Source organism: Pseudorca crassidens, chromosome 3 (assembly GCF_039906515.1).
Source record: "Pseudorca crassidens isolate mPseCra1 chromosome 3, mPseCra1.hap1, whole genome shotgun sequence".
Taxonomy (NCBI): domain Eukaryota; kingdom Metazoa; phylum Chordata; class Mammalia; order Artiodactyla; family Delphinidae; genus Pseudorca; species Pseudorca crassidens.
In genome coordinates, this window is record NC_090298.1 from 105,056,445 (window position 1) to 105,079,172 (window position 22,728).

The window sequence follows — 22,728 nt, forward strand, 5'->3', positions numbered from 1 at the left end:
GAATTTCAACCACCAGGCAAATCTATACCTATAACTGTATATAGCTGATTATCGCTTCCCATTTATACTTCTAGAATGTGAAGGGTACCATTTTAATTGGTATTCAGAGGTCTGCTAATGTGCAGACCCAAGCAGTTCAATTATTTTGCCCAACTTGGAAAGTGAGTTATCTAGAAACAAATGGGAATGACAGATTAAAAGGCTATCCTTGTTAATACTTTCAAATTGGGCTAAAGTTAGTTATACCCTGTTGAGTTCTTCCACTTCTTAGGATGAACAATGCAGTACGCATGTCGAGACATATTGCTTGGGCCTCTAATCTTAGCTGTGACATTTCCTGTCTCATGTCCTACCATCAATAGTGACCTACTTGCTATACTATGTGACTTTCCAACTGGGTCTTTTAATGCTCACACATGGGAAACACAATTATTTTTATATTTAGCACAAGGTATAGCTGTGAAACATTTCAAATGATTTCTAGTTCAAGATATCCACACTAATCTTATTTGGTGGTAATCTTTTTTTGCTTTGTCATTTAGAAACATAATAATAGTTATAACCCATTAAAAACAAAGCTTTCACCTTTTTTTAAAAAAAATGTGAAAATGCCACACTATGTCAGTATCTAATAAATTGAAAACTAATGAGCAGAAAGTTAAAGAATCATGTCCTAGTTACTTATCTGGTTTGAAGAACTGGACACAAATGATTCTTGTTGAAAGTGACAAGAAACAACACTGCTGGTATTATTTAGGTTTGAAATTCTTGGAAAAGTGAAAATAATTTATTAATGATGATAAAAGAGTAGACAAAAACTAACATTCAGAAATGCAACAGAAGTGTACAAAAAGACAGAGCCACAGGATTTGTTAGGTAAAACTAAAGCTCACCAAAAAACAGTGCACAATAAGATTACAAATACTGAGCAAGAAGGCCTTATAATACAACAAAATATGTCTGAAAGTAAGTCAGGAAAGTTGATTTGCTAGGCAAAGTAAAACTGTCATCCATAGTTTTATAATTAAGAAGAAAGCCATCGTTGCAAATTTATGTAAGTGTGTATGTAACATAGCAAATGACTGTTTAAAATTTTAAGTCTTTTCTTGTTAGCTTTGATCCACAAACCCTAAAGAAATGAACAAAGGATCCAACACTCTAATGAGGAATACTTGTTCCATGTCACTAGTGAGTAAGCAAATTCCCAGCACTTAACCAAATCTCCAAAACAGATGTCAGGAGTCTGCAATACACCTATTTAAGTGAATTTCCAACTCTGTGGCTATACCAGCTCAAAAGCAGCTGCTTTTGTGAATCATAAAGGGCCTTTCAAAGCACAGTGTTCACACATGGGAAAGCACATGTTCTACTTTGCCTCTGCCAAAGAAGCCTCACTGCCACCCCCCAAATCCTTGGGAAATATTCCAGCAATGTGTGTGCGCCCATTATGGATTCTTTCTCATTGCTACTGCTTTTGCTATACATTTTCTATAACCTCATGCTGTTTCCCACCCACACAGCTTAGAAAGAAAGAAAGAAGGCTTTCTTGAGCCACAAAAAGGCCAATCTACTGTATATGGAAACTACCCTATCAAAGGCAGGCTCTCAAGAGCTTACATAGACCATGCACCTGTCTAACTTTAGTAGTAATGATACGCTGACCCAGCCCTTTAATTACTGATCTCATTGTCACCTGGATCCTGATGGCCTCTTACCCAATCACACACCCAAATCTACCCAGGTTATAAAGTGAGGAAGAAAGGGGTCCCTGCCAGGATACACATGAAGGAACAGCATCAAAACATCCTCTTCCCTTTTTTTTTTCTGACTTGTCTCTGATACAAAACAAAAACAAATGTAAAGAACTAGATTAAAACTTACTCTCAAATGCAGATGTATTCTACTCACCATAAAATTTAGATCTGCTTTTGGAAATCTGATATGGGGAGTGTAGCTGAGAAGTGTACTTCATAGTAAGCGACTCTAACAGGTTTGTGTGGTAGTGGGACACCAGAAGGCAGAAAACAGCATCAAGTGGGTTTAGACTGATCCTGGGCACAGACGCTGTAGTTTGCGAGGTCACCTGGGGAAAGATCTGGGGAAGATGAGCAGGTAGGAGGGAAATGTGAAGTTCTTGTCAAAGTTGAAATGATGATTTATTTAGTTGAGTGGTAAAGTCACACTGCAAGCCCCAGAAAATAATGGCTCACAACATATTTAGCAAATGACACGGCAACCCACACAACTACAGGGAAAGGAAAAAAACACAAACGCACGTACTTTAATCGAGACGGTCCTGAGCTGAAAGCCAAAGAAAAGGGACTTCGGAAGAAGGCTCTCTGTTTTATTTCTGTCAATCCCGTCCAAATTAATATGTGAGGTAAAGCTATTTTTCAATTTGCACCTTCATAATTACTTCAGAATAATTAACAACACAGTTCTAAGAATAAATCATTTTAGTAGATACCTGAGTGCAAATGAAAAATTGTGTGTAAGAGAAAACAATTTTAAGTGAATTTGCCACTCCAAATTATCATGCAATTATTATTCTCCCAATTTACAATTTAGCTTTATATGTATACCTTCATTATTTTAAGCGTTTATGCCCTGAAATTAAAGGAGTTGGCGTCCTTAAAACTATAATCAATATTAAAAACTAGAGTTAAGAGTATTACTCAAATTTCCCTCTTGGATTAAGCTCTTGAATTCTTATATAATAATTGTAGTAAGTCTATCTTGTTTTCCAAAAAACTTTGATATCTGTATTTTATTTTCCCTCAAAGAGAGAAAGCAAGCAAGCAGGCTTTTTTAGTTCTCAAATTTTACAGGAAAAAAAATCTACAGCGTGCATACTCAGCTCATTGACAATTATTACCTTACCTTATTCCTAGTGTAGGAGATAAAAGACTGACAAAGGATTCTTAGAGATTAATACTTCTAAATATTAACTCCATTAACTTATTCATTTGATTGTTCATTCATTTTACATATACAGTCAGGGTCTCTGCCCTCATGGAACTTACATTCTAGTGGGCGAAATAGAAAGAAACAAGTATACAAGTTGGTAAATTACATAAGATTGTTCAAGTACCATACTGGAAACAAAAATGGGACAGAAACAGGTAATTGGGCGGGCGCCCTAAACAGATTAGATGGAAGAGTCCTGGGAGGTGCCTGTGATGAGGAACCCAGAATGGAAAAGAGGTAGTTGTTCAAACCGAGGATGTGTGATCCAAGCAGAGGGAACAGCAAATGCAAAGGGTCAGAGGTGGGAGTGAGACTGGCTTATTAGACAAACAGCAAGGAAGCTAGTGTGCTTGGAAAACTGAGTGAGGGCAAGAAGATAAGTGGCGAGGTCACAGAGATGGGCAGGGCCTGATCACTTAAGGCCCTACGGGCCACAGAGTCTTGAGACTGTCTTCCAAGGCAAAGGAAAGGCAAGGAACGGAAGGCACATGAGCAGATGAAGTTGAGTCTCAATCTGAGCTTGCCCACTATGTGGCCTAAGCGAATCGCTAGCATCTCTTAGATGCTAAATTCCTCATTTATAAAAGGGCACTCAGTAAATAATGACCAGTTGCAATCATCAGTAATAACCATTATTGTTAATGCTCTGATATGTAAATAAAGTTAATAAAAAATTTTTACATTCAAATAGGCCTACACTGTAAAATAATATATCAGAAATATAGAATTATTGAGAAATAAGCAAATGAATCTTTTTTATTCAGTAAAGAGCATATTCTTATTGAGGACAAATAGACATAAATTAGTACATTCAAATTCATTAGGGCTTATTGTGGTTCTAATCAGAATAATTATTGATCTTGGCTCAGTTCTGTCCTTAATTAGCCTGCATTTTCTCTCCTTGTCAACCTAGCCTTGTCATTTTGTATCCAGAAATGTGTTGCAGTTCAGTGGCACCTACCAACTACAAAGCAGTCATAAGGGCGAATTTCACAGTTATTTTTCAAATCACAATGTGTAGTAGACAATTATAATTGCCTGACAGCATCTATTGCCCCCCTCACTTCCACACATGTATTTCTTCCTTACTAACAGAATCCTGATTTTGTTCAAATTCTTCTCTTTCCTCCCTCAGGCAATGATGGAGATCCTCTTGCTAGTGACTGATTTAGAGATGGGGCATGTGATCCTGTTCTAATCAACAGAAGAAAAGGCAGGTCTTCTTAGATTCTTCTGGGTAATGTTTTCATACTCTCAAAAGGAGAACCTCTGGAAGGGGGATCCATTTTCTGTGCTGTAGATATTGTCACGCTTGCAATGAACATCTGCACTACTGCAGCCGTCTTGCATAAAAGAAGAGCCAGTCTTAAGTGAAATGGTCCCTGAGGACAACAGTGGCAGAGATGAAAGGAACCTGTATCATTGTCATTGTGCCACTGAATCAACCAATCCTGCTGCCTGCCCTGCTTCTCTCATGAGATAATATACTTCCTTACCGTGTAGGTCAATTTGGGATAGTCACCCAGAAAAGCCCAAGGGGAAAACACCCTAGAAATCACAACAGGAAGATGGTCCTTTGGCATGTGAAGCTGGTACCAAATGGCCTGTCTCGGGCTTTCCTAATCTTTCAAAAACTTTGACTTTCATCTCCCACTTGCCTAGGACATCTGTTTTTCCCCCAAGACCCAAATAAAGCACAGCTCTTATTGGTCTTTTTTTCCCATAAGGCTGCCAATTGTGAACCCTTATCTAATTACAAGAATATCAACAGAGAACACGTGGGACTAGCACAGATCCCAGGCACAGGCAGAAGCACTCCAGAGAGGAGGTGCAGTATTGTGATTTGTAGGCAGGAGGTATTCCTTTTCAGGAAGGAGGAACTACCATGATCATAATAGGACACTGCCTGTTTTCGTTTTAGTTATGTAGAGTTATTTTAAAATTAGGAAAATATTAGGAACCAGTAAAATAAAAAATACATCTTAGAAAAAAGAATAGATGATAACTGACTGTGTAGGGAAGGGATGCAGTGGGCTTACTGCTTGGGGAGCTGCTGGTGGAGGATGCAAATGAAGTAAAATGAAAGATTATATAAGCGCCTAATGATTCACAATAAGCAAAAAAGCAGTATGGCTTGAAACCAAAGTTACCATTCCAGTCTAATAAGCATTTTTCCCACAAGAAAATTATAGAATTATAAATTTAGTCCATAATGGAGAGCAGAAACTGTAATGCACACAGATTTAATAGTTTTGTATAATATTTGAGAAACATGACTTAGAAAATAGGATGAACATTATAACTGGTGAAAATTTGCTAAGAGATCATAATTAAAACAGAATAGTAAATGGTGCCTTAGCTCTTGAAAGGGTCACTATCAGGATTCCACTTAATGTCTTCACTACTAATCTGCAGTGAAAATGGAAATTCGTTCAATGTGAGGATGGTGTCTAGCTGTGAGAGGCTGTCAGGGGCAGGAAAGTGGGAGAAAGATATCTGGAGGAGTTAGAAACAATACACTTTAAGTATATCAGGAAAAACAACCCGAAACACCAAAAATAAAAATTAAATAAATGAAGGAGAGGAAACTGAAACTCACTGGCAATAATTCTGAAGGGAAACAAAAAGTGACAACTGTTGACATTAGCTATAAGACAATCACCCAGCCTCAAAAGAGAAACAGGCCAGGGTTTGTTAAAACAGCAAATTAAGAACTTATCAACAAAAGATGCATCAATTCATGTGTCCTGCTTTTAAAGAAATCAGGGTAGCCCTACCCCTCTTTTCCCTATTCTGTGTATGCCTGGTTTGGCTTTTGTAGAAAGCTTCATCTCCTTGGTTGTAATGAATATGTCTATTGCTAGCAGAGATGTGTGATCTTATTTCTTGTTGTTTTTGTTTTTTTAATTTACTTATTTAATTTATTTATTTTTGGCTGTGTTGGGTCTTCGTTGCTGTGCATGGGCTTTCTCTAGTTGCGGCGAGCAGGGGCTACTCTTCACTGAGGTGCGCGGGCTTCTCATTGCGGTGGCTTCTCTTGTTGCGGAGCACAGTCTCTAGGCACGCAGGCTTCAGTAGTTGTCGCACGCAGGCTCAGTAGTTGTAGCTCGAGGGTTCTAGAGCAGAGGCTCAATAGTTGTGGCGCACGGGTTAGGTGCTTCGCGGCATGTGGGATCTTCCTGGACCAGGGCTCGAACCTGTGTCCCCTGCATTGGCAGGCGGATTCTTAACCACTGCGCCACCAGGGAAGTCCCAATCTTGTTCCTTAATGATATAAAAGTGAGCAGGAGGTGGTAAGAGTGATTAGGCAGGTGGGGGGCGGTCATTGACAAGCATGGGTAAAGTTGGTGAAAACTGAGGTTTTGTGAGGCTAATCACTTTTGCACTGTGTAAGGCTGTCAGAGCATGTAATATCCCAGCAAGCAGGAGCTGCCTTATTGTGATCTTTTTCTTAGCACCAGAAAGACACACTGGAATGCTCTAGGAAAGTTTTTTGAAAATGGTCAAAAATGCAGTTACTCCTGCAGGAAAAAGATTAATGGTAACACTGATTATAAGAGCTTTTATAACGTAGAGTTCTTACCTGAACAGAAGGGAAAGATAATGTCAAAGAAAGGAAAACATTATTGGAGGGTGGGCTAAATGAAGGAGAGAAGTTGAAATTAGGGAAACTTAGAAGGTTAAGGATGAGAACTTTCCGACTATGAGAACCTCTGTTCGGGTAACATGTTCACAAAGGGTAAGAGGAAGAAGATTTGCTATTAGGGATGCTGAAAAGCAGATCTGAGAAAATGCCAGAGTCAGGCACCACAGGGAGAACCTCCACTGACTGCAGGGAAGGGTGACCTGTGTGTTGCACAGATGTTTGCCTCCACCCCTCACCCAAGCCTCCCTCAAGTCCTCCCAGGCCCCAGCTCCTAGGGGAAAGCAGAGCCCCAGGATATGCAGGGGCATGTGCTCCTGACTTACAAGATCCAAAAGAAACCAGTATTTGAGTCTATGACCTAATCTAGGGTGGCTCATCTTCTCTGCTGCCTTGAACATTGAAATAACTTTTAGATGTAATCAGTCAATTTTCTAGTGATATTTTCTTGGCAGGTATGAGAAGAAAGCACCAATGTTAAGTGAGGCTTAATCTCCCAGATGAGACAGAAGATAGGGGTCCTTGATCTCTTGCAGTCATTTAAAGCTCGTTAGGATCTAACATAAAAGGGCTATACTAATGGCCCTGACCTCAGGCAGTTACGCTTAACTCAGCTGATCCATAAACTCTACCTGGACACATAGGTTGTACAACACCTCAGTAACCCAGCTCTGAGGTGAGAGCTGGTACTTATCGAAGCCCTCAGACTACATCGTAAACCTGACTATGTAGGGAGACTTCCTGAACAAAAGGTGGTCTATCAATGAAAAATATTATACAAGTTAGTCTCTGAAATAAAAATCTGCTGGAATTATTTATTTTTTTAAAAAAAGGTTTACTTAAACAAATACCAAGTTTCCCCATTCAGTAGCCTCTAGGCCCAGCACCATCTAGTTCCTCCAAGGCCCCCAAATCTCCCATGGCCAAAGCTAGGTCATCACCTACACTGGATGGCAAAAGGGACCAAGCCATCTGAGACTTCAAAAGATGTGAGAGTAAAGCTGTCCCAAGTCTCAAAGTGGGGTCCATGAATCAGCTGCTTTGTCAAGATATGACAACAGGTATGGGAACATCAAAGGAACCAGGGGAGATGGCCTAGACTGGGTGTGGGGGGGAGTTGGAGACATTCTTGAAGACACAACAGGGAGGCGGTGAGAGAAGAAGGCAAGTTAGGAATGGAGCAGAGACTCTGAACATGGAAGGGGCAGGCATGGATGATAGTTTTATGAAGTGTTAAGACTAGGGCTAAAGCAGAAAGTCTAGGACTATGATTCAGTTATTACTACCATGCAGACTTTTGGTGAATGTCCTGTGCATGTCCTTTTAAGGCCTTGCAGGTGTTCACCTGTAATTCTTTGCGGCCCCTAGTGCACCTAACAACTATTTCTTGAATACTGTCTCTTGAGAAGCTACAAGATGACAGGTGTGGTCCCTGCCCTCAAGGAGCTCCCAGTCTGGAGGGGGGGATTACAGGACGTAAGGACTCTGCTGGCTGTATACAACTAGGCCAAAGAAGGGCATGGAAAAGGTTTCCAAAGGTGCTAATACTTGAACTGCATTTTGAGTTAGCTAAGCTGAGAAGAGGTGCTACCTATGATAGGTATTCAATTACTACTTGATAATTCATTTCCATTCATTTTGATTTGTAATGATTACCTGGAAGATTGTTCAAGGACTAGGAGATAGTTCTTATCACCACTGTTTTTATTATTGTCAATCAAAAAGATAAACCTATCCATTTTAGCGTCTAGGGGTATAATCTGAAAAATACTATACCCTACCTTTGGCTGAGGTGAGGAGTGCACTTGTAATTTTTCTAATTATAAGACATCTTCTCGTTATACTTATTTCATAGCAAAAAGTTGTAAAAGCTTTTGAAAAGATCCCATTTTGTTCACTTGAAATGTGTGTGTATATTTTAGCATAAAATATACTTGGCAGCTGCTAACATAATCGGGTGGCTACGTCTTGCAAAAACTTGATTTCTTTTTAATCAAATTTTCAGAATCATACTGGGTTTCTTGCCAGTGCTGCAATAGTGAGCAATAAATACATCATTAGATCAATGGTGGTCTGATGATGGATTACTCAAAAGATAGTTCCAGCCAAGAAGAATAAGCCCAGAAGTCTCAGTGTGCGAAGATTAATAAAATATTGTTTAAAACATAGATACTGAGTTAATATAGCAGGGAAGAAAACACTGCAAAATACAACAGAGCAGCCATGGGTTTATAATGTAGCGATATTGATCATGGATTTTCCAAATAGTGTACAGCAGCCACACAATTATGTATGCCTCTGATTAGACTCAGAGATGAGAAGGAAAAAGTTATTAAAAAAAAGAAAGAAAGAAAGAAAGAAACTAACCAGGGGAAGGCCTGCTGCTATAATAAATTATTTAAAGCAAGCAGGGCTAGTAGGTTGTGAAGACAATATAAAACAGAATCAATGCCTCCAAGAATCCCCAAACCATCAGCACCTCTATAAATTTCTTACCACCCTATCTGGCATTTTACTGGAGGTATTTCTTTCCCACCACTCTCTCCATCCCATCCCAGCCGTGACCCTTCACTTTTTGCCGGTTCTTTTCTCAGAGCTTAATATTTGTCTTTCTTCTGTAACCCAGGATGCTGTCTTCAGTTATATTTCTCAGCTTGTATCAGAAGAGTGTCTGTAAGGACACAGATGAGTGAATCTGTCACTTCATTCATCTGGATCTTAAATTTCCCATAGAAACTGTGTTGGGAATATCTAATAAGATACATGTAACAACATGACTTTAATATTATCTTTCTTCTTCTTCTTTTTTCTTAATATTGTTATAGTTAAATCCACAAAGTTAAAGCTAGAGTAGAACTTCTATAGCTCAATGAGTGTTCTATGAGTAGAAGGTATTATTGGATCCAAAAAACCAAAGTGAATGTAGGAGCTTAAGGGGGCATTATAGAGGAGAAAGAGTCAAAATGGCTAAAATTTAAGTATTAGGAGCTGTTAAAAGGGCAGATTGATTTGAAAAATAAATTTTTTATAAGTAGATTTCACAATGGGAATAAGGGTATGAAAAGAAGGGCCAAAAACTTGAAAATAATTTGTCAAATTCTTTTTGCCAAAGAATTTTGCCAAAAGTATGCCATGGCCAAAAAAAGGAAAAAAAAAAAAAAAGAGTGAGAATTGTTGCTTAGAAGCTTGTAATGACCTGTGGCCCACTTTCCAGAAAAGTAGCATTCTACTGTAGTTTTTTAACTGGGCACAAATCAGTACCATTGTATAATCAGGTGCTGTGATTATACCTTAGGCTTTGGAAATTTTCTAGGTCCATCCAATCATGCAGAAGCTGGGCAAATAAAATATAAGCAAGTTCCTTTTGTCAGTGTAAAGACATTATTAGCAGCATAACATGACTCAATAGGCAAAGAGTACAGGTCTAAAATATTAGTCCCCCAAATTCTACATATAGGCTTTGCTCCCTTTGGGTTCTTTGACCTTTTGCAAATTACTTGCCATTCCAAGTCAAGCCTGGATGGTTAAGGTCAGGATCATTGAACCAATTATTATATATGGTGGTTAGCTTTAGAAAGAAAACTGTTCCAAGGTCACAGTCAATATAAAAAAATTCTAAGAGGTGAAAAAAGACCTGTAGATGATATGAATGACTAAGCACGTGCCTATCATCTCATCACGAAGCTAAATAAAAACAATTCAAAACACATGAGCAACGTCTCAGTTAGTGGTGTCATCTTTGAATGTGAAAGACAGAATCTAAATAGGGTTGGCTCTCGGTATCCACGGATGAGGAACCTGCAGATATGGAATGCTGACTGCACTCCGCAATTTTATATAAGGGGCTTGAGTATCCCCGGATTTTAGTACCTGCAGGGGTGGGGGTCCTGGAACCGATCCCCCAAGGATACTGAGGTATGACTGTATTATGATCCTTTTGTGGCTGCTGTTTGCTCATCTGTAACAAAGTGGGAAAAAATCCTTGCACTCGAAGGATTGTTAAGATAAGCAACGTAGGTTGCTATAAATATGCTTGCCAAGTGTTCCTCAGAACATAAATTGCTCCATAAAAGCCCCACTAATGATCCAGTGGCCTGGAAGAATCTAAGTTCAGTGTCCCAGTCTATACAGGTCCTTTTGTCATCAGGGAAGTAAATATTCTGGGCACTTCTGACCTCAGAGAAGTTATTTGTTTTTTAGGTAACTGGAGGGTAGAAAGAGGGAAGGGCAACAACTTCTGACAGATCCTTTCTTTTTTAAACTTTATCTAGGGGTCTTACACTGAGAACTATGCCAGTCTGAGATGGGAGAACAGAATCCGAAGGTCAGTATCAAACTACATATAAAAAAGCTAATTGGCAATAATTAATACACCAGAATCACACTGATTTGAAAGGAGAGGCGGCAATCAATTCTCAACCCCTCTCCCTGTGATGCTAAGAAAATCTATGTATCCGATTAATTGGACACCTCAAAATACTTCTAAGATGACTTTCTGAAAATGAGACTCCCTGGGCCTCTGCGTAGGTGGCCTGAGACACTCTCGCGACCAACAGGCAGATCAGCTGCAGCTTCCCAAGGAGCTCCTTGACCTCAGATAAGTCTGTACTAGCCCTGCTGAGGTCCTAGTCCCCAAGCTCGAAAGAGTATTAGTGAGTAAAAGGTGGCTCTCAAGGACTGGGATTCTTCTACCTTTCAGGGAGAAATGCCCAACAATGTGAGTTAGGACTGACAAAGTTACCCCAGAGCACCCCAGGAACTCACTGGACCTGGAGTAGGGAATGGAACAGGCTGGGGTGAGGTCTCAAACTACCTTGCTTCCCGAGACAGACCTCCTTAGAATTGGGGCTAACCTGGTTAGGGGATTGCTAAGGAGTCCAAAAACACTTCAGAACACAGAACAAAAGGTACCATTGTTGAGGACAGAGAGTTAAAACATTAGCTATAAATTTCATATGGCTGGTAAATGCCACCTGGAAATTCTGGAACAATTCTTTGTTGAATCAACTCACAGACTGTAATTGTTCTTTTATATCATAAATGCCATTCCAGTGTTTCTCAAAATATGGTGAGAGGATCCCTGACATCAGAATCACTTGTGGGTGCATGTTAAAGATGCAGATTCCTAAGTTCCACCCCAGATTTCTGAATCTCATCTTGGAGACCAGAGTCCAGCCCATGAACTGAATTTTTAAGGAGCAACCCAGTTGACTCAGGTGATCCATATCAAGGTAGGAGAATTATTGTGTCTACATAGTCCATCAGAAATGCAAAGACACAGATTAGGGATTAGAATATTTTCCCCCAATGTTTAAGTACCATAAAAATGAAAACAACACTTGTGATGAGCTCTTAAGAACCATTCCAGTATTTTCTACCCACATATAATAAACACAGTTATTAAAATATAATTATGAGCATAAAATTCTTGGGTAAAATATCAACTGTGCTTCTCAAAAATATTGCCTTTATTTTGTCACCAAAAGTAATTATGCTGTTAAAGGAATTTATAGTTTTTTAAGTATCAGTCAGTTTGCTGCAGGAAATTAATAAGCTGTTATACTCCTCCCATACCCTTTTAGTCATCAGAAGTTTTGTGATAAAGGTTTTTATTCTTATTATTTTTTAAACTATAAATTGTGAACCATTGCAACTAGTGATTAGGCTGAATATGAATTTATATTCAAGTTATAAATTCCTAAAAATACATTTCATTAGAATTACCAAGGCAGTCTAGAGCTAGTAGATTAAATAGCCTCCGTAATAAAGCTCTATTTACTACTGTTAAGATTTTTTTTTTTTTGGTGCAAAACAATTCAGTTTTAATGCATTCTCTTAAGAAGCAAAAGGAAACAGTTTCTGATATACAATGCTACTGCAAAGCAGTAAACCAGTGTTGCATGGTTATGTGACAAGCACCACATTTCTTTTCTAGAGGGATTTTTTTTTTTCTCTTACATACTCCTCCTTCCCAAACCATGCCTATTAATTACTTCATAAAATACAGTTTGCCATTTCTGAAGAATCAAACACTCGTTTTCTCCCTCACCAAAAATCACACGTTCAGACTGAATTCTGAATGAAAATGGACTTGAGAGGCAGGCTTTGTTTATAGCATGTTGTTTCTACTAAGGGTTGCCCCCTACCCACGTTCCACCCTAGTGCTCCCACTGAAGTGTACATGTTATGTTTTAACAGATGGGCCGGCTGGCGGCTGCTGGGCTATAAAACAGGAACTGGGAATCTGCTTGGAGTGGTATTGAACTGAATGCTCGTAAAGTTCACGGACATACACTGACCCAGGCAGACTAGGAAGATCCAAACATGCTTATACACACACTCATCATACACCCCACAGATCAGAGGGTCCATCTCCTTACCCAGAGGAAGTTCAAGGCTGTTTCCCCCTCCATATCTCTATTTCATTCGCTTATCAATTTTATACACACACATATAAGTACACACATATGTAGGCACATCTACATATGCATGCATAGCTATATATCTCAATGTTTTTATACATCCTCAAAGATCAAAATATTCCCCAATTCTGTTGCCAAGTCTCTACGTAGTACTTTCAATAAGCTCTCATTCACATCAAATAAGAATTACAAGAAAATATTGCATTCAATTCTATTTAGTCCACACATAATATAAACTACATGTATGTAACTGCCCTAAAAAAACCAGCTCCTTTTACTCCTTACCAATGAGAGAGAGAGAGAAAAATTTATCCCAGACTGAGTCACAAACATAAAGTGTCAGGTTTAACCTTGTATCCTCTGCTGTCAGTTCCTGTCACAACTTCATCACTTAAACACACAGGTGCTCAAACAAACACCAACCGACCAGCCTGGTGGTCGTTTTCACGGCCTCTTCTTGGATTCCCTGAGGCCTCCCTGCACTGGGACAGTCACCAGTTACCCCCGGTCCTAACGAAGTCCTTTGGACACACCTTGCAGGTGGATATGGAGGTCTGAGCACCTCATGAGGGATGCGGATTCAAGTGCTAATAAAAAGTAATTACAAAGTTTAATATCCGCGCTGTCAATTCCTTTCAATAATTGCAAAGCTCTGAAGCCCCTGCTACGGAACCCGACTGGTCCTAAAGTTCTCTGACCCCTAAAGATGCACCCGGAGCCCGATGATCTCTGGCTCGGGCTACGCATCAGACATACACAGGACTATCTCGTCTCACCGACGCCGGCGCGTGTTAATTTTTCAGGAACCCGTCTTCAACCATCTAGGAATTGCTGTCTGCACGCCACTGGACTCGAAGGCCGCCCCTAGCGCGCGTGTCGCCGCTCTAGAGGGCCAGGGGACGCGTCCCCGGACCCCACCTAATGATGGCAATTACAACATGCCAAGTTCTTGCGAACGCAGAGCCGCGTCCCGGGCTGAGTTGGGACGCTTTGAAACAAGAAGTTCGGGAGTGGGGGTGCTGGCAAGGAGTGAATCCCGTCAGCCCTGACCTCCCCATAGCCGACACGCTCGGACGGACAGATCGATGCGCGCCAGGACGCGTCCAGTCCCCCATTTGCCGAACAGCGCGAGAGGAGCCGCTCCCCTTGCGCGCGGCGACTCACCCTCGTCGACGAGTCCAGATGGCAAACCGACGCCCCTGCTGCGGGTCCTGAATCCCAAGTTGCACCGAACCGGCGATAGCTCTCGCCCTAGCCCACCGGGGCACATTGGCTGCGGCAGGCACCTCGGAGGGAGCAGAAACCTGGCGGCCGCCCCGGCTCAACAGCTGCCTGGAGCGCGCTTACAATTCACGGACCTGCTCAGCGAATGAGACGGACAGCAGGGCTGAAGCAACCGGGCTCCGAAGGGAGGCGGGGCCGGGGCATGAGGGGCGGGGTCAGGTAGGGGCCCGCCCCGATGGGCGGGGCGCTCTTCAACGCGTGCCTGGCGGATCCCACAGCCAATCAGGATGGCGCCCGGGCCTGGGGCGGCCGTGGGCGGTGCCGAGCTCCCGGCTCCGCCCCGCCGCCGCCGTCCAATCGCCGGCAGCCGAGGGCTGGCAGAGAGACGCGCCCATGGCTGGGAAGTTGGCTGAGGTGAGGAACCGGGGCTCTGGGCTGGCGCTGTGGGGGCGGCTGCGGCGGGACCCCGACGCCTCGGAAGGGAAGTGGCGGCCCCGGAGGGCCCATGTGGGTCTGGGGCGGCCCGGAGCCGCCGCATGTCGGCGCGCTGTGGTGCAAGAAGCCCAAGCACTGCGCGGGCCAAGACTGGGTCGACACCGCCCACCCCTGGCGCCCTCAGATGGTGCGGAACTTGGCTCTAAACGAGGCCCAGCAGTCGGAGGAAACTGAGACCCAAAGAGGGTGGGTCCCGGGCCGGATCACCCAGCCGCCAGTGGAGGCCAGGGCCCGGAACTGGGAGCTGCGGGCTCCCTGAAAAGGCTCTGATTGCGGTCTGGTGGTTATCTCCGAAACAAAACTCCAGTTCCGCCCGCAACCTCGGAAGGTTCGCGACACATCCCTCCTCACCCCTGCCCTTCACACCACCGGCAGCGGAGACTTACCAGACGCCTAGGCTCCCTTCCCGACTCAAGGCGCCCGGGCACTTGCGCAGAGCCCGGGGGCGAAAGGGAGGCACAGGCGCTGGACGGTCGGGCTGCCCGGCGGGATGGCATCCCCAGCGGTGACTCCCCCTGCCGCTGTCCCTGGGGCCTGCCGGACGGACCAGGACCGTCTTCGCGGACTGGAACACCGCAGAGCCAGCCCCGGCCGTCGCACTCTGCACGCCCTCGCACCCTCCACTTCGGCAGCCCCTGGGCCTAGCTTAGAGACCCCCGTAGTGGCGGGCCTGGGGGCAGCCTGAGCTCGCTGGGTCAGTCGTGGCTGAGTGGCCCCGAAGGAAGGCTTTGGGGGCTCTGTCCTTCCTGGCCGTTCCGGTCGCTGCTGCTCGTTTTGTCGGCGGATCAGCTCTTCAGCCGGGGTTTAAGCCCTTACCTTGGCTGCAGCACACATACATAGGGAGCTGGGGGTATCAAGAGTCAAAGAGCGGAGCTGGGTGTTGCTTTCCAGACTGAGGCCTAGAATGTTAGCAAGCCCTCGACTGTAGACTGGGCGTGGGAGCGGTCTCTGTGTGCCTAGAACTGCACCTGCCACAGGTAGACACCCAACCCATGTTAGTAAAATGAAGATGTGCATGGCAGGCGAGGGGTCAAGCCTGGTGCCCTGACACCACTGACCATTGTCTGCCTCAGATCCCAGAAATCCTAAAGGTTTTAGTCTCTCAGTATGGGTAACTATTCAGACTATCATATACGAGGGAGTATGGACCTCCACAGATGTTATTTTAGTGGCTGCCTGGCCCCCATAAGGACCTGCGTCATAGGTAGCCCACCTCTCATGAGCAGGTTCTGATGAGGGTCATTGGCAGAAGGAAGGCAAAAGTCCCATGGCTGAAAAGTAGTGAAATGGCCCCTCTAGCAGGGAAGCCTGGATCTCTGAGGTGAGCTCTGGCTTGGAGTCAGTTTCAAATTGTGTCACCTCAGCTCCCTGTCTCAATGGGGAAAAGCAGACAGTCAGGTGGGCAAGAAAATCAGGGTCTGGACAGTCCTTATTAGACCCTGAAAGATTGATTAGTGATGCAGAAATTGTGCATATTTAAACCTTTCCTCATCTAATGAACCAAACGACTGGTACAGGCAAGGAAGACCATTCCATCTAATTCCAACAGTTGCTTAGCATGCCGTGGAGTGGCCTGGGAGAATGGCCTTTGCCCACAAGGAATTAGATGTAGACCACATGAATGGAATATATACTAAGTCTCTCTATGCTGAAGACGGGATGGGGGATAGAGGAAAAATGTATTTCCTTGGATTTTTTTTTCCCACTCCTGGATATGACTGGAGAAGGAGTTTGCCAACAGTGTTTACCATATTAACACCCTGTGAAGGTTTTTCACATATGCTAATGATTATTTTAAAAATCACCTTGGTAATAGGAGTCAAACATTGGCTGTTGACTGTACTTGATGTAGTATTTATGTTAAATGATGAAAAAAGGAAATAGGGGACTTCCCTGGTGGCTCAGTGGTTAAGAATCCGCCTGCCAATGCAGGAGACACGGGTTCAAGCCCTGGTCCAGGAAGATCCCACATGCCACGGAGCAACTAAACCCATGCGGCACAACTACTGAGCCTGCACTCTAGAGCCTGCGAGCCACAACTACTGAGCCCATGTGCCTAGAGGCCATGCTCCGCAACAAGAGAAGCCACCGCAATGAGAAGCCCGCGCACCGCAACGAAGAGTAGCCCCCACTCGCCGCAACTACAGAAAGCCCGCACGTAGCAACAAAGACCCAACACAGCCAAAAATAAATAAATTAATTAATTAAAAAAAAAAAGGAAATAGGAAGTTTCTTTTTAGGAAATAAGTTACAACTAAGCAAGTGACTTCCATGTCCCAATTTCCAAGATTTTCTGTTTGTTTCATACAGACATTACTGTCATGGGTTCCTGGACAAGCAACTGGTCTCATTTTCCCTTATAGAATGGATGGCATTGGAAGACTGTAGATTACAATTCATATTTCCACACCATGTTCTGTTGTAATTGTATTTGACAGGAGCTTATCACTCAGGCACAGACTTACTCCATTTGTTGCCAGTCCCCCTAATGATCTCTTGAGTTTGGGCCATCCCCATATTCTACAAGGGAAAATTAGACCTGTTACTTGTACAAGGACTCACTATGGTCCTATCTGTATTAGACAAACAAAAAAACATGGAAATCTGGACCTGGAAATCACTTGTTTAGTTTCACCAAAAGAAATGTTCTTTCCCTCAAAGGAATGAGGAAGTTTATGGTATGGCTTGGGAATGAGAAGATTGAGGTGGGACCATGGAAGCAAGGCTGGTCCCTTTGTGGATGGTGAGCAAATTTGCCTTCAGGCACTGTCATCCACCTCTCACACTGAAAGAATATTTTGGGACCTTCTAAATTTCAATAGGGTGTGACTGATAGGAGCTGTGGGTTCTAATCTGAGTGGCTGCTGTGGTGAGCGCTCCTGGCAGCCACTTAACCTCTGTTCACCCTTGCCTCCTTGGTCGTAAAACAGCAGTGGCAGAATCCACTGTGTTTATCTGCTTAAGGCGGACACCATAATGATGGTGACACAGCACTGTAAATGTACCAACTGCTGAAATGGAGAACAAAATGATGTTGAAACTGGAAAATGGTGGGGCTGAAGAATTCCTTTTTACACTTACAATTTCTGTTCATTTTAATCTCAATGGATTACTGTCCTTTCATTCTAAGAATGGAAATGAGGGAAAACCGCCCTTACAATCCTTATTCTTTGATTACCAAATGTTTCAGAAGCTTTACTTAAGTGAAAAGTATTTTCCCCCTTTCCCATGTCTACCACCTCTCCTAACATATATTCAGCTTGGAAAATTATTCAGAATTTGAACAGGTTGAGCAAAGAAATGCAGTCAGAAGTAGCAGATTCTAATACCAGCTATGCTCTGTGTTCATTATGAGACCTTGGGCAAGCCGTTAACAGTCCCCATACCTTAGTTTCCCACCTGTGAAACTACAGTGGAGAGATAACTAATGATAAGGCACTTTGAAATATTAATTGTAATATAGACTACAAAATATCATGTAGGTGTTTTTGGCAAACTAAAGTATGGTGTTAGTTTGTACACCACAACTAGGAGATATTTTTGTAAGAGAGTACTCTGGCACAATATCTGTGGCCAGGGTGATACCACGCACAAAACAATGACAGCTTATCGTATTTGAATGAAAATGCCACTGTTCCATATGAGAGTTATATTGCTACAGACTCAACTAAGTAAAAAATATGATAAGAGAAATGGGTGGGGAAGGGAAGCCTCTATTCCACAGAAACATGGGATTTCCTCACACATGCCCCAGAAGAAAAACTACATTAAACTTCTTAAAAATGGATGCCACTATGTGAGTACAAGTCTGATGAAAAGACTAAAATGATCGTGAGAAGATGGCCTGATATAAAAATTAGACAGACTGATCAGAAGTACACCAGAAGATAGAAAAATAGTCTTAATTTAAAAATCTCATAACAAAATGAGTAACACTGAGGAATTAGACATTGGGGAAGGGAGGCTCATGTGCTCAGGGAGGAAAAATGGACTCCCAACCTAAGTAAAAAATAGGAACAGTAAGACTACTAAGAAACAGGACAAAGAATATGGGTTCTGGAAATACCATAGACCAAGGGTTGGATTTTCTTTCCACTGCTTCCTAACTTTGAGACCTTGGACAAGTACCTTAGTTTCTCAGAGCCAGATGGAGTGGGGGTGGAGGTGATAAGGTTTTTCTTACTGGCTTGTTATGCATCTCAAACAAGAGTCTCAAACTCTCAGCACAGGGCCAGGCTGATAGTGGGCCCTCTACAGTAATAATAACCTCTAATATTAATTGAGCAATTACTTTATGCTCTGCACTGTTCTGAGCCTTTTCATCTAATGATTCACTTGATCCTCACGACTACCTTATGATGTTGCTGCCATCTCTTCCTCACTTTCTATCTATGTGGAAGTACTATTCCAGGAATAGTATCCTGCTATGCAGTAAAAGTCAAAATTCTCTTTTTATAGGTACTGGAGATATTCCAAAAAATCTTAGTTTTCTATAGGCAACCTCTTCCTTGAACATACTAAGAAAGAAAATATCATTTAAAACTACCATTGTCTTACTTTCATGTGGAGTGGGCTAATACAGCCTTTCCTGGTACCTAGAAAATCAGGCTACAGTGAGCACTCGGTAGCACATACATTACAGCAAAGCAAATGAGGGATTCAGAGTTTGGCAGAAAGAAGGCCATAGAAAACAAGTGCTTCAAACCAATTTCCAGATCTTAGATTGTAAGCTCCTAGAAGATTTGGGCTTCTAAACAGTGTGCTCATCATCTGGGTTTGGGTTTAATGGAAGTTAGTTCCCTTGAGGCAATAATATTGGAATGATAACTGGCTAGCCAAAGAAGGAAAAAAATGGATGATCCCTTAGAAATGAATTCTATCATTACTTATTATGAATACCCCAAATTATGACAAATTCATGTGTAAGTCCACCAGGGAGAAGTAGCCATGCACTATAACACACACAATCATTTATTACCCAAGAGAATTTAGGTGTTAATGTGCATGGTATTGCATCTGTGAAATTCTGAAACTCACAAAGGATTCCAAGATATAAAGCCAAATAAAACATAATACAGAGGGAAATGATTTTGATTATGTAACATTTATATATAGCATTTCATTTTACATTTCAAATTGCTTTTCAGTCATGGATTTATTCTTCACAGCACACCTGGGGTGTACATCCGTGCTGTTATCCTCTGTTCCCAGCTGAGGCAGCTGAGACTGAAAGAGGCAAAGTGTTTTGTCCAAGAGCACAACAGAGGCAGGGTGACAAATCATGCATTCATTCAATCATGAGTCTATTCAGCACCTACTCTTGGCAAGGCACCATGGTCTGTGGTGTACAGAGGTGGGTACTGTATACGAGGCCCCTGCGTTGCAGGAGCTTGCAGTCTGCTGGGACAATAAGTGGTTGGTGGATTATGTCTTCCAGAGTGATCTAGACAGGGTTTAGAGGAGGAGAGGGTGAGTCCCCTAAGATTCCTAGAGACAGTGGGATTTGAGACCCTTGAGAGATGGGTAGAATTTTGGCAAATAGAGGCTGAGGGTGGTGGGAATGACACAGAGACACAAAGATGGGCAAATTCAACATGTATTAGAGAATGTTTGACTGAAGCAGGGCAGTTGAGGAAAAAGGGCTGGAGAGTGGAAAAGAGCAGATTTTCCAGGGCACTGAATTCCCAGCTAAATATATAGATTTTAGCCTGTGGGCAATGGGCACTGGACTCATTTCTGACTTCTCCCATTCACTCATTATTCTAACTTGTACTGAGTGCTATTATTATATGCTTAGTTTCCAGGTATTTTCCCATGCATCAGCTTTTCTAAACTTCACAGCATTCCAACAAGATATATGTTATTTTTCCCTCCTTAACTGGATGAAAAAACGATCATGTAGGTAATAACTGACAGATGAGGAATTCCAAAGGAGCACTCTTCACTTCCTCATGATATGTACTTATGAGGAGAATGAGTGCAAATTCCGGACAGTGTACTCAGGATGCCCATCTAATAATATGCCCCTCACTCTAGCCATTGTCTTTCCAGAAACAGAAAGTAAACAGGCTAGAAATAAATCTAATTTCTTAACATGTAAGTTATTCCATATCTAAAGTCAGCTCCAAGTTAAAAAGAAAGACATAAGTTATTTCCCCCTATTCTCTCTGCCCTACAATTAACAATAAATGTCTGCATTTTTATAACTTTAGTCTTGTGAGTATCTTTAATACATTCTGACCTCAGCTTAGTGTTTCCACTAAACCAGAATCTCTTTCTGGAGTTGGTCAATTCTATCCCTCATCCCTTCCCCTTAGCATGTAACCTAACCTGTTTATCTTAGTGCCCTGTGAGGTCTCCATCTCAGCTTGAATTTTGCCCATCAAGAAATAGCTTTTTCTCTCCAGATACAGGCTACTAATTAGCATTTTTACTGTTTAATCATCAGGACTAAAATACAAGTGAGAGAAGCATTACTGTTAACCCAAAAATATTTAGCAAGGAAAAAGATTGCTTACTTAAATCTTTCTGTAAAGGAATAAAGAGATGCTCTAAGGAGGTGGGTGAATGTTTAGGTGACATAAAAATTTAACGTCTGTTAACAAGGGTGCTTTTTATCTCAATCTGGTTTTGTGGAAGAGTTTTCTTTGAAAATGCCTATCCATGATCAGTCAGGGAAGTCTTCCTCCAGGGTAAATATCTACCACAAATGACAGGCCAGTTTTGACTTTCTGCATGAAGACAAGTGGGAACCACCAAAATGGGGCATTTAAAAATTCTAGATGCAATACACAACATTCTCCTATCTCTCGACCCTCTAGTGCCTTGTTTGGCTTTGCCCAGATTGTGTTTTATGACCCAAGCCATAGATTCATGAGTAAATGGTTGAGTGTTTCTCCATGTTTGTTTGTTTGTGTGTATGTGTGTGTGTGTTTTAAGAAGTTGAAAGAAAGTACAGTTAATAGGTAAGGATGATTAAATTTCATCTCAGATCTTAAGATCTTAAGGATCTCCTGTGAAAGATATGGGAAACAAGCACTAGACCAGAAAATTGTATCTGATTTCTCCTGTCTTAAAATGCATGACTTTTCCCTCTGATTTCAAGTAAAGCAATGGGCTGAGACGTGGTGACCTGTGTTTCACTGAGGAAAGTGATGAAACTAATTCATAATATTGTGACTTCTAGATCTGCAAAGCTGGCATCCTTACCTTGAGATATGGAGAAAACAGGACTTTGAAAGACTCACAGGAAATCAGACAACTTATTGTAACCTTTTACATCTCTTTACAGAAGAAAAATCTACCATGGGTACTTCTGGGGATTCTCCGTATTGATGGAAGAAAGTGTTCAGAGTACCAAGTGAATCCCATTGAAGGCATGTATTAGCATTAATTTCTCCTAACCATTGAAATGAAGCCTACATGGCTCTTTCTCCCCTTAAGATGTTCAGCAAAAATGCCGAGACTCTCAAAGATTATTGAGGTAGAAACATGCTGGAATTAACCTTATTTAAAAAATAATAACTATGCAAAATAGATAATTTCCCCAACCAATAGGCTTCCTGTATGGAGGCTCTTTACACAGGAGCTTCTGAATTCTCACAGAGGGCTAATGGGATATCGCAGGTAGGAAAATGTTGTGTGAGAAGTTAAATGACATTTCAACTTGATGTCTGCCAAAGGCCAGTCTAGGAGTCCCCAAGGAACAAGTATGTCAGCTGACCAAACCCTAGGAGTTTCTGTGGGGAGGTTGTTGGTCTTGTCCTGACTCAAGGACCCAAGGTCTTGAGTTATAGCAACCCTGTAAGCCTATCAAGGAACTCTTGGTAGCCTCCACAATAAGCATTACAGTATTATCCACAGATATAAGTACTCAATAAATTTAATTGTTAGCAGGTCCTGAGCTTAATCAAAGGAGACAACTTCCCTTGGGAATAAAACCAAAACCCTCAGAGGCCCAAGGAGGAAAGAGCATGG

At 42.1% G+C, this 22,728-nt stretch overlaps 2 protein-coding genes across 3 annotated transcripts in view; one reads left to right on the forward strand and one right to left on the reverse strand.

Annotated features, from left to right (window-relative positions):
- MARCHF3 (membrane associated ring-CH-type finger 3) overlaps positions 1-14,430 on the reverse strand; it is a 147,219-nt gene extending 132,789 nt beyond the window's left edge. For both annotated transcript variants that reach the window (XM_067731612.1, XM_067731613.1), the window contains exon 1: positions 14,197-14,430. The gene's annotated coding sequence lies outside the window, so the exon portion shown is untranslated. The remainder of the gene's footprint in view (positions 1-14,196) is intronic.
- Positions 14,431-14,602: 172 nt separating this feature from the next.
- MEGF10 (multiple EGF like domains 10) overlaps positions 14,603-22,728 on the forward strand; it is a 368,384-nt gene continuing 360,258 nt past the window's right edge. Inside the window, exons 1-2 of the mRNA XM_067731618.1 lie at positions 14,603-14,670; positions 22,043-22,127. The gene's annotated coding sequence lies outside the window, so the exon portion shown is untranslated. The remainder of the gene's footprint in view (positions 14,671-22,042; positions 22,128-22,728) is intronic.